Below are 4415 nucleotides of genomic sequence, written 5' to 3'. Positions count from 1 at the left end.
TATCAAGAGTTGTCAGATTTGTTCATTCTTTCAAAGAACCTGCTCTTTGATTCAACTGCAAAGTTATCTCCAGCTCTGTCCTTTCTTACACTTTCTCATAACAGTTTTGTGGTTGGAATGTTGTGCTTTGTTTGTTTTTGCATCTTTGACCACCAAGATGCATCATTAGCATGCTTGTGATACTTTTGATTTCTTGACATACAAACTGATAGTCATAACTTTGTCTCCTAGTGCTGATTTTGCATTTTTTTCTTTCTAGCATCCTGTGGCAGAGCCATTCCCCACCAGAAAAGGTGGAGGACGTGGTGGATGAACTCTCCTCCATCAATATCAATGATCACAGTTTCCTACCATCCAGGGAATTAGCATCGGAGTACTCCATTTCTACGTTAGTGAATACCACCTGTTCCCTCACTCACATTCTGGTTGAGGAGAATCTGGAAACAACTGTGTCAAACAGATTGCATGACACCTTGGCAAAAAATGACTTGTACAAGAGAAATCATATATACAGAAGGAAAAGCCAATATCATCCCCAGGTCTGCTACTCCAGGAGGCGTGGATTTCATCTTACCCTCCCTAGGTTTCCTTTGCAGAGGAGATGGAGTGAGCTGGCTCTGCCAACATTCATGACAGAAACCAAAGCAAATAACGGACAGGAGGTAAATGAAAACACTAGCAAGGGTTTCTCTAAGTCCAGCTCCCCTGATTTATACATCAGATCTTAACTCACCTGCGATTTCTGCCCCACAGGGTGCTGATATGAAGGCATTCAACACACACATGGAAGCAGAAAATGCTGAAAATAAAACATCTGAGGAAACACAGCAGGATCCTAAGATGGAGGACAACAGAAACCTTTTTCGAAGGTTTTTCTGCTGCCTCTGCATGCCAAGGACTAAAGATACAACATCCAGGTAATGAATATCAAAGAATGAAAAATGTAGTTTTAAGTATATGGACTGGCTGAGGCCAGTTATTCCACATATGATTTGAGCTGTCTTTTTGAAGGCACTTTGCCATGGGAAGGCTTCAGCCATTTACAGGACCCAAACATTAAGGTGTCTGGAACCCCAAAAGGAGTTTCACACTGTATTCTATTCATGAAAAGACTAGCGTAGATGAGACAGAAGCAGACAGCAGAAGTTGCTGGCGGGGCTTGGGGATGCTGGGAGACGGGAGTTAGGATGGTTTTCAACGGGACAACAGTTTAGGAAGGGAAGAAGTCTGTGGAGAGCTCTGGTTCCTCAGATCAGCTTTTTGCTAAGTCTTTCTATGTCAATATCACTAAAACAGTCCTTTGTTTCTCTCTTTTCAAGGGCTGGAGATGCGGCCCTGACCCGGGGTTCCTAAACCCCGGTCTGTGTTCAGCCTGGTTGGGGCATAACAGCTTCTGGAGCAAGCCAGGCCAGAACATGAAAGGAGGTGTGCCCCAAACCTCTACCTGTTAGAAAGCTCCAGCCACCAGGGCGTGAGCTCTGTATCCCTCATCTCCTACTGGGTGCAAGGGTGAACTTCATTTGTCCCCAGAAGAAGTAGCTGGACAGAGAAGACAGTCACATCATCATGGGCAATGACGAGGCATCCATCCCGCTCCAAGTCCACATGAGAAAAGTTAAGTGTCCCAGATGACTCTGGGTCCCCATCTTCTTCTCCCCTCATTTCCATCAGCAGAATCAATGAGCACATGTAAAGAAGTGCTTGCACACTTTTCTCTTAGGTGGTAAGGAGGCACAGGAAGAGGAGGGTGGAAGGAAGAGTGGGTCAAGTGGGACATGTCAAGGGATAAAAAGCAGTGAGAGAGGGCAGAAGAAAGGGTTTGGATCTGGAAGGGGAAGAGGTGATTTCTCCAGAGGAAATTCCATTCTGGCAGCAGAAAAGTAAGGGATGAATGTGTGGGTGGTGACAGGGTTCACAAGCAAGAAGGAGAGGAACAAAATTCCCCTGAAGAGGATATTAGGAGTGAGTGATGCTTGGGTACCCTGAGAAGATCCTATCTTCCTCATGGGTTCCAGCTTGCTCCAAGCTGAGCAGATGAATGCTGTCTGAGAAATCTGCTCTCGTCCTGAGGTGCTCAGAGAGGGTGTGGCTGCAGAGAAGAGAAGCCACATGTTTTCAGGAGCCTCTTTCTCTTTCTGCTTGACTGAGTCTAGGATTGATCTGGTCACATCTGCTTATGTTCACAGCCTTCATCTTTCATCCCCCAAGGTGCTGTTGTCCCATCTAATGATTATTCAGACATATAAATTTGTTGTCCCCATGGGGGATTCCTTGACTTTGAGTAAACAGCAAGATAGGTGTTTGTACTGGAAATAGGTAAACAGTACTTAATAGGACTGGGGAACATCACTGTCCAGAAAACAAACAACAAACTTGGAACATCTTTGGGCCCAGGGCCATCAACAGACTTTAGTTTAGAAGGAAACCTGATTGCCAAGTAGCTGCAGATGATGGCCAGTGGTATTGTGTGCAGCCTTGTTGAGCGAGCTGCCTGCAGTCTTCTCCTGCCCACCATACATATAGGGAGCATCTTCCTGGGTCACCAGGGGCAAGCCAGCTGACAAGGTTTTCAGGGGTCTAATCTTGAGATCAGCCAGGTATAGTGAGTTTGTGTGCAATGTACATCTCCTTGTGGTAGATGATGAGTTTCTGTATTGTGGTCTTGATGTACACCAACCATCCCAATTGAGTATTCTTCACTGCAGAGGATGATGGTCCTGTCCAGGTCAATGGGTGTCTGGTTCTTTGTGACAGCTTATCAATTGTCCAGAATCCACTTCATTGGCTACATCATATAAATGGAATCTTGACCAAGTCCTATATGGTGCCTTGCTCACCCTAGTCATAATGATAGTCTGTATTAGTATAGTCAGTAATCTTTTTATTCTAATAATTCCTGCCATTATGTTACTTGATGTTTATTATTATACCTTTGAACATTCTTTGTTTTATTGTTTTGATTATATTGTGCCGAGTATGATTTGTTCAATGATCAAGTCTGTTTGGAGTTCTGTATGCTTCTTTAACCTTGATAGGAAGCTCAATCATTAGGTTAGGGAAGTTTTCTTCTATGATTTTATTGGAAATAGTTCCTGTGTCTTTGACCTTGCTTTCTTCTCCTTCTAATCCCCTAAGTCATGAATTTGGCCTTTGCATAATCTCCCAATTTTTCTGGTGCCCTGTACATGAAATTTTATTAGATTTAACATTTTCATTGACTGGGAAATCCATTTCCTTTTATCTTGACTTCAATGTCTGAGATTTTTGCTTCCCTCTCTTATATTCTGTCAGTAAGTCTTACCTCTAGGATTCTTGTTCCAGTCCCTTACACTTCTGTTTCCAGTTCTCCCTTGGTTCCACTGTCTTTATTGATTTTTTTACATGTGAACCCTTGACCTGTTTTCTTCCTTCAAATCCATTGTTTGTGTTCCAAATATTTCATTAACACATTCATTCATGTCCTTCTAAGATCCTTGACCATTTTCATAATAGCTATTTTGAAGTTCTTATTCTGTGTGTCAGCTGTATTGCCTTGCTCAGGAACTACTGAAGTTCTATTGATGAGCTCTAGTGGAGACACACTGTTGGCGCTGTTTTGATTCTGTCCTCATGCTGACATCCAGGCATCTGGGCTTAGAAGAATTTCACTTCCAGTAGTTGATATCTGGTCTTGCCTGTCTGTTGGGTAGGTTTTTCCTTCCTTAGTTTCTGTTGCCCTCACAGGATTTTTGGAGGGGATGTGGTGGCTGTGGGTTACCTATAGGGAAGTGCTCTGAGTCTCTCCCAGGTGTGGCCACTGGTGGTTCCAGGTGGACAGTGTTTCTAAGTATTGGGAGCTTGCAGGAAAGAATAGGATGAGCTAGATTGGCAAGTGTCTCAGAAGATGCACAAGGAGGGAGACTTGGTCAGCTCTCTAAAGTACCAGAGAGCTGGAGAAAGAGGGTGAATTCACATCCCTATCCAGCAGGTGATATGGTACAGGGTTAGGGATGAGACTGGGTGTTTGAAAAGGAAGGACAGAAAGGAGAGGAAAGATTTACTATTTGCTTCCATGGTCAGCATGGCCAGAAGTGCTGTAGTAACAGACTGTCTCCAGTGAAGGTGACCAAGACAAAGGGATGGGATGAAGAGAAGGTTGAGAGAGGATTTGTTTACTTTCCCAGGAATGGGGACAGAAAAAAAGAGAGTCCAGAACAGTTGGCCTGCTCCAAAGCTGAGAATAAGACTGGAACTGGGATTGGAGGATGGGAAGGAGATCGAAGTTCACCTACCTGATTTCCTGCTCAGCATGGCAAGTGTGTCCAGGAACATAGTGTCTCCGGTCTTGCTGGCTGAGACAAAGTGGTGGGAATTGAGTACAGTGGTGTAGGAGAATAATGGATTTGAAATTTGTCCAGCAACTAGCGAAACATACA

At 44.0% G+C, this 4415-nt stretch overlaps 1 long non-coding RNA gene across 1 annotated transcript; it reads left to right on the top strand.

The window, feature by feature from the left end:
• The first annotated feature begins 500 nt into the window (after window positions 1–500).
• On the top strand, window positions 501–1758 carry LOC148123082 (uncharacterized). The gene is made up of 3 exons (XR_015735287.1): window positions 501–662; window positions 754–917; window positions 1320–1758. It is a non-coding gene; the product is annotated as an uncharacterized LOC148123082 (long non-coding RNA).
• Window positions 1759–4415: the final 2657 nt, after the last annotated feature.

This window comes from Myodes glareolus, chromosome 2 (genome assembly GCF_982192425.1).
Source record: "Myodes glareolus chromosome 2, mMyoGla1.1, whole genome shotgun sequence".
Taxonomy (NCBI): Eukaryota; Metazoa; Chordata; class Mammalia; order Rodentia; family Cricetidae; genus Myodes; species Myodes glareolus.
Note: the sequence above shows the minus strand (reverse complement) of the source record. Positions and strands in the feature narration are given on the sequence as shown.